The sequence below is a fragment of the Solanum pennellii genome, chromosome 10, assembly GCF_001406875.1.
Source record: "Solanum pennellii chromosome 10, SPENNV200".
Taxonomy (NCBI): Eukaryota; Viridiplantae; Streptophyta; class Magnoliopsida; order Solanales; family Solanaceae; genus Solanum; species Solanum pennellii.
The window spans coordinates 75180721-75191858 of NC_028646.1; the positions used below are offsets into that span (position 1 = coordinate 75180721).

The 11138-nt window shown below is 31.2% G+C and overlaps 1 long non-coding RNA gene and 1 other non-coding gene across 2 annotated transcripts; one reads left to right on the forward strand and one right to left on the reverse strand.

Annotated features, from left to right (window-relative positions):
• Window positions 1-632: 632 nt before the first annotated feature.
• On the forward strand, window positions 633-1980 carry LOC114074330. Its single transcript, XR_003574692.1, has 3 exons — window positions 633-714; window positions 796-994; window positions 1464-1980. It is a non-coding gene; the product is annotated as an uncharacterized LOC114074330 (long non-coding RNA).
• A 2787-nt stretch (window positions 1981-4767) lies between these two features.
• On the reverse strand, window positions 4768-4841 carry TRNAI-AAU. Its single transcript has one exon. It is a non-coding gene; the product is annotated as a tRNA-Ile (tRNA).
• Window positions 4842-11138: the final 6297 nt, after the last annotated feature.

Here is an 11138-nt window from a genome sequence, read left to right on the forward strand (position 1 = left end):
GTTTCTTCAATTTTTATTAGGTTAAATTCTTTAATATTTATTTGTTTATAAATTTTTAGGATCTAGGTTGTTGAACATAATGTCTAAACGAAATACCACAAGGATAATCACAAGAGGTACAAAATATGCCCCTAATTTCACGTTTATATTCATTCCATAATAATTGTGCATGCACGCCTCACGTTTCTCTCTCTATAATCTACTCCTTTATTAATCATGTTCCTATTTTAACGTTTCTCTTCCTTCCATAGTAATTGTGCACATATATTATGGATGTTTCTCTCTCTATTATCTACAGCACGCCTATTGAAATTAAAGAAGCCTCTTTTCACGTTAATTCCAAGAAACCCATTTTTCAGCTTCAAACTTATCTCCCAAATCCTCCCAAAATCTGATTTCACGTTTAGTCATTTTCCAAGAAACCCATTTTACAGCTTCAAACTTATCTCCCAAATCCTCTCAAAATCAGATTTACCATAAAATTCTTAATCAATTGAATCTCTATCAAGCTCCCACGAAATTAGGTTTGTATTTTTTCAAATCAAATACGCAACATTGCTTGATTTTCGGATATATTTATGTTGTTTAGATAATGCACGTTTCTTCAATTTTTATTAGGTTAAATTCTTCAATATTTATTTGTTTATAAATTTTTAGGATCTGAGTTGCTGTATATAATGTCTAAACGAAATACCACAAGGATAATCACAAGAGGTACAAAATATACCAAAAATTTCATGGTTGAAATACCATCTTTTGATCTAGGTATAACTTAGATTAAAACATAAATTTCAGGATATACTGCTGTGATGGAATTACATAAGAAGTCGAAAGATGAAATAGTAAGGTCTCCTTCTAAAAGAAAAGTAGGGTCAACGGTGAAAGCGATTGAAAAAAATTGTTACAAGAGGAGGAAAGTAAAAAATGTAGTTTCCGACATGATTGTAGACATGCAGTTAATGAAGAACAAGACGAAGTCAATGAAGAATTAACGGTATGTACATTTTTAATTTTTTTAATTTTTGCATATGTACATGCAGTGTACTTTAATTCTATTAAGAAAGATCATGTGGAGTATATATCTTTTGATTTGTAAAATTTACTTAAATGAATATAGTTTTTGATTATGATATAGTATTAATGTTGTTGAATGGTGGTAACTGTAGTTTAGATATATATGCATTTAGTTTTGTAAAAAGTATGTAAGTGAATACATTTTATATGAGAGCTTTTTGTGTGAATGTAGGCAGTGATGTAATGTATGCAGGTTGCATGTAAAAATTAGTGTATATTGTAAGAAATATCAAGATAACGTACAATAAGTCAAAAAAGAACATTAAAGCTTTTTGTACATGTGTTATAATGTAATGTTAGTCGAACAACAAAGGTTACGTTGAGTATATACCAAGAAAGTTTATTAGTAGTTTTTCCTTTTCTGAATGTGTTATCTTTTATAATTACAGGGTATCAGATTCCATGTATTGGCTCGCCCAATTAAACCCCCACGCATGCAGGTTTATGTGAACACATAGTCACAGATTTGAAGGGGAAGCTTACAGCGACCCAATTCAATCAATTTAAAGATACATGTTTTGGAGCATATACAAAAATGCACGTATATGGAGCGCAACCACAAATGTTTAGGTGTTTCATGGTATGTGAATTAGAGGACAGTTCCCCTGGTGAATTGTTGTTTCATATAAATCATACCACGCTCCATTTTGGTATCAAAGAATTTGCTATCATTACTGGGTTGAACTGCTTTGGTAATAAAGATGACTTTTTAGTTTGATACAAGGAAGCCAAACAGATTAATCAATCAGTATTTTGAGGGTAAAAGTATTGTTACAAAAGTGGATTTGATCAGTAAGTATAAAAAAAAGGTTTGGGGTGGTGGCAATGATGATGATGCTGTTAAATTCGCTATTCTGTATTTTATTTGTACGTTCATATATTCCGGCGAGAAGAAGAGCTCATCAATTCCAAGGATACATGTCCAAGAAGCAGTGTGAATGTGCATGATGCATTTTTTCGATTTGTGCAATTCCATCTAGCAAACATCAAACGCACTTGTTCAAAAAAGTCAAATATTGGTAATTCTCTTGCTGCTACTAACGTCGAATTGATGCACTCTGCAATATTCTATGTCATAACCCAACCACGAGGAACTGGTGCATACAACCTNTTTTAGTTTTGAGTTGCCTCTTCAAACATATATAAATAAACGTAATATGAATAAATTTAAACACAATTTACCTAATAGAGTTTGACCTCTCCACCAAGAATTTAAACCTTTTTTCGATTGAATATTTTTCCATCACATCTTTCAATGTCGACTTATCCATGTATATCTGATCCACCATTATCTCCTTTTGCGATCTGTTCGTGATTATTAAATCATTTTCAACATCAAATGCATCTACTGTTTGATCGCCAAATGCTGGTACAATTGCTAATAGATCATACTCACTATTTAATTCTTTTTGTATTCAAGTTGCAACACATCACTTTCAATAGAAGTTTCTCTAGAATCAGAATATACAATATCAATATCGTAAATACTAACACACAGGGGATATACTCCAATTTGAGTATTCATTTTTTTCAACTGAACATATAGGCGCACACCCATGTCGTTACGTATTTCCATAGGCGTATCGTCACCTTCGATAGTGTATTTAATCTTCATACACTTCTTTGTAAGATCAATGTTCAATTGTACGGAAATCACATTAGCTAAATCAGAATATGAAGCATATTCCTTCAAAACAATCCCGTCAATGTTGTATTCCACATAACAATTCTCATCGCTCCATTTTCCGGAATGGCGAATCAAAACGCAGATCGTTGTCATTTTTTTCGGTAGTACAATGTATAAGAACAGATTGCATATCTTCAATTTTTTATATGTTGATAAGAATCCTATTAAGGAAAGGTCAGTTACAATTTGAAAGTGCCAGATTAGTGGGCTAGAAAATAGGATTTTCAGTTACATTTAAATTTCAATGTATTTTTGTATTTTTTTTTAAAAAAAAAATTTAGCCATTTTTTAAAACAAACTATAGCTATTTTTTTAAAATATGATAAATATAGTCATCTCAATCTAATAACCATCAAACTATAGCTATTTATGTAAGTTATACATTAAATACAATAATTAATGTCCACAACTAGATTCAGGTACGTCATGCATCGCTTGCTTTCTCAGCCGCTTGTACATATAAAAATATAGTAGTAATATTTTCTTTGTGGTGATAATTTGTGAGAAGAGTTGTAGGTGCAAATAAGGTGTATAAGTCAGGCTATATGTGAAGAAAACAGAGTTTCATTTAGTTGAAGGGAGGTATTTTTATTGATGAAATTTTAAATTAAATATCTTTTTTAAAGTTTATTTGTCAGTCGACGTTGTCGAACTATTATATCTTTACGAATAGAGATTGTCGTTACTAAATTGGTAAGAACCTTGTCGCATTATACTTGAATCTTCTTTTTAAAAAGTGACAAATCCCATGCGCCTCAACCTGATCATATTTAGTTTTTCTATTTTTGTTTTCATTTACAATTATATTTTTCACCAGCACTCAATCCATATATAAAAGTAGTTATTCTCATTTTTCTTCCTCTTTTTAATTTCGTATTATTTATGGATATATATCGCTCTTACTTTTATTCCATGCGGAATCTTATAGTTCTAATCTTTCTTATATTTATCTCTTACTCGAAAATGATAACAAAATCAGTTTCTTTAAGCAACTATATATTGAAACTATCAATTATAAAACTAACAATAGGAAAAAGATAATACTACACTATATCATATAAATTAATTTATTTATATTTTGAATTTTCTCGATTAGAAACTGACTTTAATACATGACATAAAATTTGAAATATATTATTAATTTCAACAGAACTCGTAATAGAATGATTAATTCTATCCTACTTGCAAAGAAGAAGAAAAATACATAAAATTTAAACTAAAATCAGATAAAAGATTATAGATTGATATTGATCAAATTTACCATAACAAAGAGAGAATTAAGCAGGCAAATAATGAGGAGCTAGCATTCCCATTAAATGAGCTTAAAATATTTTTAAAAATTCTTGAAGAAGCTAGAGACGACTCAACATCTATTATATATAGATAGAAGATCATTTTAATTATATATCGTTAAAATGGGTAAAAGTTTCATATTTATTGGAGAATTGAGTGATGGTCTCTTTACATGAACTTGAACAATTCTCTCCTCATAAAAATCAGTTTCCACATAATAAGATAAAAAAGTACAATATTTATATATAATTAAAATTTTATGTATAGATACAATAAATATTGTACTGCTTTAACGTATATTACTTTTTCAATTTTTAAAGTTAAAATATCGACTATCACAATTATCACCCACAGATTAATTGATCACATAAAAAGAAGCATAAATTAACACTAGTGATGGGGTATTTATGGAGTTGGAAATTCAATAAGAGGGCATTACATAAAACACTAATTTGATGGATTAATAATTAATCAAACTTATCATTTGCCGCCCCACAATGTTCACTCCTAATTTTTTGCATTTTCCATATGATTAATAATTAATGTCCGTCCCCTCCTCTTAGCCTCAAGTCCTCCATGGGATAGATCATATGAGTTATATTTATAGTTTTAAACAAAAGAGCTTATAAAACGATTATATGTATAATTAATATGTAAAATAAATATAATAGTGAAGAAGCGAAAATAATGAAAAAGTTGAAAAATAAAAATAATGGCCCATGCAGGTCTCGAACCTGCGACCTTCGCGTTATTAGCACGACGCTCTAACCAACTGAGCTAATGGGCCTTGCTGATATTTGTGTTTTGTATTATTATAGATGATGATAGCAGTTCAAGCAAACCCCTAACATTGTAGTACTTTTTTGTATATTATTAATAATACAGAAAAGGGTCTAAAATACCTTTGAAATATTTAAAATGATATAAAATTACCCTCCATCCATATATTGGCTTCAAAATGTCCTTCTAATCCACCTATTGGCTCCAAAATACCCTTGTCATCCACCTTTGGGTTCAAAATTGACCACTTATTTAATTGTTTTGAAATTAAACTGTTTAAGTATTTTTAAAATACTTGGCGCTCAACTATTGGTTGTAATTTAATTTATTAATATAATTTATAAACCAACCCACTACCCAATCATTACTAATTAAACACCACCTAATTAATAAACTATAATATTAAAATTGCCATAAACAATACTAAAACACGATGAGATCTTAGATTCCTGAAAATGACATTTAAAATTATTTGAGTCAGATTCAAACCGCAATTAAATTTAGGTTGAGACGCTTATTTAGGAGGACACTTTCAATAGTACACTTTTTCAAGCTTTAATTAGAAATTTATGATTAAAGGTAAAGAAGTAGTACATCCCGAATTAATTAATCCACTTTTTAAAATATAATTTTATAAATATTTATGATTTGTTTTAAAACCTTTAATATATTTGAAAAAAAAGTTATCATGAAATAACATCACATAATTGAGACGAAAGAATAATTAAGATGAACATAGTCAGAGTTTTAAGTTTATCGGTAATTTTTATTTAGACACTTAAAGTCTTGAATGTATGATAATTACTTCTATAGATATTTTCGCTTCAAATTTTTAAGTACACTCATTAGCAGTAACTTTCCTGTTGTTGCATTAGTAATATGACGGGTTTACTAATTAGGAGGGGTTTAATTAGTAACGGGTGGGTAGTGGATTGATTTATAAATTATACTAATAGGTTAAATTATAACAAATAGTTGAGCGCCATGTATTTAAAAAAAATATTTAAATAGTTTAAATTTAAAACCGTTAAATAAGTGATCAGTTTTAAACCCATAGGTGGATGAGAAGAGTTTTTTAGAGTCAATAGGTGAATGAAAGGGTATTTTGGAACCAATAGGTGGATGGAGGATAATTTTGTACCATTTCCAATACTTCGAAGACATTTTAAGCCATTTTCCATTAATAATGTAAAGCTAGGCTAGTTCTAATACTTTTAGTTCATCTTTACACAACAATATTATTATTGATAATCGAGACTAATGTACAATACTTAATATTAACATAATTAAATGGTGTGTAAATTATCTAGAATTTACAGATAATATAATGTTAAATTTCTTATATTGGATTATATATAATGTTGATTTATTTATGGGTTATATATAATATATGACACACCATTTGCATATCAAATACTTTGTTACTATGTAAATTTTACCTATTATAGTGTAAAAATATTGGTTATCTATATTTTTAAAAAAATAAAAGAAAATTAAATTAGACAAGTAAGATCAAAAAGTAATAATAACATTGAAAGTTATTCAATTTAAAAAGTTTTATACACTATTTTGAATATAATCAATTTTATTTTTAAGTTGTTGAATTCAAGCGAATCTAAATAGGAATAACAATATTATAATGACACATAATTTTTTATTTTATTCTTCAGCTTTTTTCTTAAGCTATTATTGAGTTCTTTGTAAAATAAATAAATAAAATTTATAGCTTAGTGGCAAATTAAATCCCTCAAAAAGTAAAATAAAGCATGGGGTGACTCTCAATTGTCACTTTTGCATTTTTTGAATTCAATTTCACCTAACCTTGACCATGACTAATGATTGTAATTGAAATTAACATTAATACGTGTGATGTTCGTATTTGATTTCACTTATTCTAACCAATAAATAATGTCTTTTTTTTAGATGAAGTTATAATTTAAAATTTTTGAATTTGTGATTCTTATTTATTTGTGTGGCTAGAATTTTAAGTTAGTACTAAAATATATCTATTTAATAGATTTTTTAAAATAAAAAATAAAATTTAAATCAAATTAATGATTTGTTTGAATCATTCTTGAATTGTCTCTCATGTTGATACATGTTTCAATAATATAGAATTTGAACCAAATTAATGAACTAATTGAAAATATAAATACCCGAAATACCCACTAGCTCCAAATCTGAATTGCCTCCAAGCATTGATACATGCTTCAGTACTATAAATCTAAGTATTTAAAATGACGAAAATTAGCTTAATACTTTTTATGAAAAAATGTGCAGTGAATCAAGATAGGAACAGCATGAAGAGGAAGAAGTAGAAAGGAAGAAGAAGAAGTAGAAAGGAAGAAGAAGAGATGAAGATGCAGTCTAAGAAGAATCAGAACAGAATTGTATTAGTATTCTAAAGTGTTAATCATGCTTATTTACATCAGTGTATATATATACAATAACTAATACATATAACAACTATAACTAACTCATAACTAATTCTCAACTAACTAGTTATCTTATTTACACATATGCCACAATGTTCAAGTGACACCTTCTTCAATACTCCCCCTCAAGTTTGGAGGTATGAACAAGTTCATTACACCAAACTTGGATAACAAATATTCATGTTGAGATTTTCCTAAACCTTTAGTTAACATATCAGCTTCCTGTTCCTTTGTATGTAGGTACTTTGTTTCAACTAATCCTTGTTGAATCTTCTCACGTATGAAATGACAATCCAACTCAATATGTTTTGTTCTTTCATGTAAGACTGGATTGGCAGCAATTTGTATTGCTGATTTACTGTCACTGTAAACACTGACTGGAGTTTGAATCTTAGCTCCAAGTTCTTTAAACAGCTTAACTATCCATGTAACCTCAGCTATTGAACTGGCCATACTTCTATACTCAGCTTCAGCTGAGCTTCTTGATACTGTGGCCTGTTTCTTTGATTTCCAAGAGATCATTGATTCTCCCATCTTTACCATAAAGCCTGAAACTGACCTTCTTGTGTGTAAACAAGCTCCCCAGTCTGCATCACAATAAACCTTTAACTGTTTGGAGCTTTTGCTTGATAACAATACTCCTTGTCCTGCTTGACTTTTTATGTATCTCACAATTCTGAGTGCAGCATTAAGATGAGATTGCTTTGGTTGATGAAGAAATTGACTCAGTGTTTGAGTAGCAAATGCAATATCTGGTCTTGTGACATTAAGATATAATAACTTGCCTATTAGTCTTCTGTATATAGTTGCATCTTCCAGTAGCTTGTCTTCTTCTCCTCTTCCATTCATATCATCATATTCCTTAGTTGTTAATCTAACATATGGATCCAGTGGTGTAGAGACTGGCTTGGCAGCCCCAAGTCCTACTTCAGAAATTATTTCTAAGGCATATTTTCTTTGATGCATCACAATGCCTTCTTGTGATCTGGCAAATTCAATCCCAAGGAAGTACCTTAGATCTCCTAAATCTTTCATCATGAAGGTATTCAGCAATGTTCCTTTTGTATCCTTTATCAAACTCAGATCATTTCCAGTAATCATCATATCATCTACATACACTAAGATTACCACCAAGGATTTGTCAATCCTTTTTATAAACAGTGAGTAATCTAGATGACTTTGCACAAAGCCAAGATTGAGTAGTGCCTCAGTAAGTTTTACATTCCACTGTCTAGGTGCCTGTTTCAAACCATACAAGGATTTAATGAGCTTACATACTAGTTTCTCCCCCTGCACATTAAAATCCTTGGGAGGTTGGAAGCCTTGAGGAAGAGCCATGTAAACTTCTTCTAACAAATCACCTTGCAGAAATGCATTTGAGACATCCATTTGGTGAACATGCCATTTCTCAATTGTAGCAAGTGCTAATACACTCCTGATAGTAACCATCTTAACTACTGGAGAGAAGGTTTCTTGATAATCAATATCTTCCCTTTGATTGAACCCTTTTGCAACTAATCTAGCTTTAAATCTATCTACTTTTCCTGAGGCTAAATACTTGATTTTAAACACCCACTTACACCCAATAGCCTTCTTGCCTGGTGGTAATGGAACAACAGTCCAAGTGTTGTTAGCATCCAAGGCTGCAATTTCAGACTTCATAGCATTCACCCATCTCTGATCAGAACATGCTTCCTCAAATGTTGATGGTTCCATGTCATTACCAAAATTAGATAAGAATGCCTGATAGGATGTATTTAGATGATCATAGGCAACATATTTGTCAATAGAGTATGTTGGCTTATTACCAGATTTGAGACTTGCAGTAGCTACATAATCCTTCATCCATATAGGAGCTCTACTACTTCTTGTGGACCTTCTTTGTTCAGGAATGGAACCATCTACTGTGGATGTACCAGTGTCAACCTCAGTTAAAGTTATCTGTGTAGGATCAGAAGCAATGTCTGATGAGAAAGTAGTAGGAAACAGTTGCCAAGCTGTAGATGTTGGTATTGCAAAAGGAAATGTTGACTCTCTGAACAAAACATCTCTGCTAAGAAAGAAATACTTGTTCTTTAGATCATAAAGTATATATCCTTTTGTATTTTCACTATAACCCATATGAACAGCAGCCACACTTCTTGGTTGAAACTTATCCTGAATGTACATATTCTTGGCAAAACACAAGCAACCTAATACTCTTAAATGTTGAAGTGAAGGTTGTTTCTTGTGGAACATTTCATAAGGTGATTTACCTTGTAACACTGGTGTAGGAAGCCTATTTATAATATATGCAGCACTAAGTACACAATGCCCCCAAAACTTGATTGGAATGTGACCTTGGAACTTTATTGCTCTAGCTATCTCCAAGATATGTTTATGTTTTCTTTCAGCTATGCCATTCTGCTGGGGAGTATGTATACAAGTTCTTTGGTGAACAATCCCTCTACTGACAAAAAGCTTGTTACACTCAGCATTTACAAATTCTGAACCATTATCAGTTCTAATTATCTGAACTTTGGACTGAAACTGTGTTTGAACTAGCACAAAGAAGTTTTGTAGCACAACACAAACATCACTTTTCAACTTGATTAGAAAGAGCCATAACATTCTTGTACAGTCATCAACAATTGTTACAAAGAACCTATTCCCATCATATGTAGCAGTATTAAATGGCCCCCATACATCAATATGTAACAGATGAAAAGCCTGAGTAGACAGTGAAGTACTATGAACAAATGGTAGTCTGTGTTGTTTAGCTAGTGGACAAATTGTACAAGTGTGTACTTCCTTGGAACACTGAGTGACAGGAAAGTGAAGTACTTGTGTTAGAACACTAGATGAGGTGTGGCCTAGCCTTTGATGCCATAGTAGAATTCTTGAACCAGATATAGATGGAGATATGGATGGAAGACTTTTTGTTTGTATTTCTTTATTCTCTTCTGCTGTGAAACACTGCTCATGTTTGCCTCTACTGACCTTGTGAATAGGTAAATGATAGAGACCTGCACTTTCTCTACCAATCCCCCTCACCTGCCCATTGTAGAGGTCCTGAAATATAACAAAGTCAGGAAAGAAGGAGACAACACAGTTTAGATCTCTTGTAAGCTTTGAGACTGACAATAGATTAAACTTGAAATCAGGAATTAACAGGACATTTTCTATTTTGTCTTGTGAATTCAGATGACAGGATCCTGTATGAGTAACCTTCACATTATCTCCATTTGGCAAATACACTCTTCTAGGCTTATCTGATAAAACTTGCTGTTGGTAATCAAGTACAGTAGGCAAGGATGTCATATGATTAGTAGCACCTGAATCTATGATCCACCCCTGTTGTTTATCCCCAACTATAAGTGCAATATCATTACCTGTTGAAGATGCATAATCTTGGACTATATTTGCATTTGCAGCACTGTTAGACTGTGATCCTGATCCTTCTGTTCCTCCCTTAGCATTTGTATGTCCAAGCATTTGTAGAATCTGATTGTATTGATCCTGAATGACACTCAATCCTTTATTATAGTCATTATGATTTACTCTTCCATTGCAGCTTTGACTATAAGAATTGTTGTTTGAACCTTCTTCTCTATTAGAACTAAACTCTTCTTGATCATTACTTATAGCATTATGAGCTGTATGAAGCTGTCTTTTATCATTATGATTTCTCCCTCTCCCATATGATGGTCCTTTCTTCCTCCTTTCAAGACCAGGAGGATATCCATGAAGCTGAAAACATACAGCTCGAGTATGTCCTGTTCTATTACAATAGTCACAATACACACTTGAATCATAGCTAGGAACATTAGGATTTTTGTGTTTAGATACAGACTGATTTCGAGCAGTAAACATTGCATGTGATTCTACTT